This window comes from Propithecus coquereli, unplaced genomic scaffold, assembly GCF_000956105.1.
Source record: "Propithecus coquereli isolate 6110/MARCELLA unplaced genomic scaffold, Pcoq_1.0 Scaffold206, whole genome shotgun sequence".
NCBI lineage: Eukaryota > Metazoa > Chordata > Mammalia > Primates > Indriidae > Propithecus > Propithecus coquereli.
In genome coordinates, this window is record NW_012145634.1 from 849,904 (window position 1) to 850,568 (window position 665).

A 665-nucleotide genomic window follows, 5' to 3' on the forward strand; every position below is an offset into this window, starting at 1 on the left:
AAAATCCTCAAGAAAATACTAGCAAACTGAATTCAACAATACATTAAAATGATTATTCATCGTGATCAAGTGGGATTCATCACAGGGATGCAAGGATGGTTCAATATACACAAATCAATTGATGTGACACATCATTTCAACAGAATGAAGGACGAAAACCATATGATCATTTCAGCTGATGCTGAAAAAGCACTGGATAAAATTCAACATCCCTTCGTGATAAAAAAAAAAAACCTCTCAAAAAACTGACTACAGAAGGAACTTCAACACGATAAAAGCCATATATGACAGGCCACAGTGAGTATCATACTGAATAGGGAAAAACTGAAAGCCTTTCCTCTAAGATCTTGAACAAGACAAGGATGCCCACTTTCACCACTGTTATTCAACATAGTACTGGAAGTTCTAACTAGAGCAATCAGACAAGAGAAAGAAATAAAGAGCATTCAAATTAGAATGGGAGAAGTCAAATTATCCTTGTTTACAGACAATAGGATCTTTCATATAGAGAAACCTAAAGACTCCACAAAAAACCTATTAGAACTAATCAACAAATTCAGTAAAAAGTTTCAGGATACAAAATTAACATACAAAAATTAGTAGAGTTTCTACTTGCCAACAGTAAACAATCTGAAAAAGAAACCAAGAAAGTTATCCCACTTACA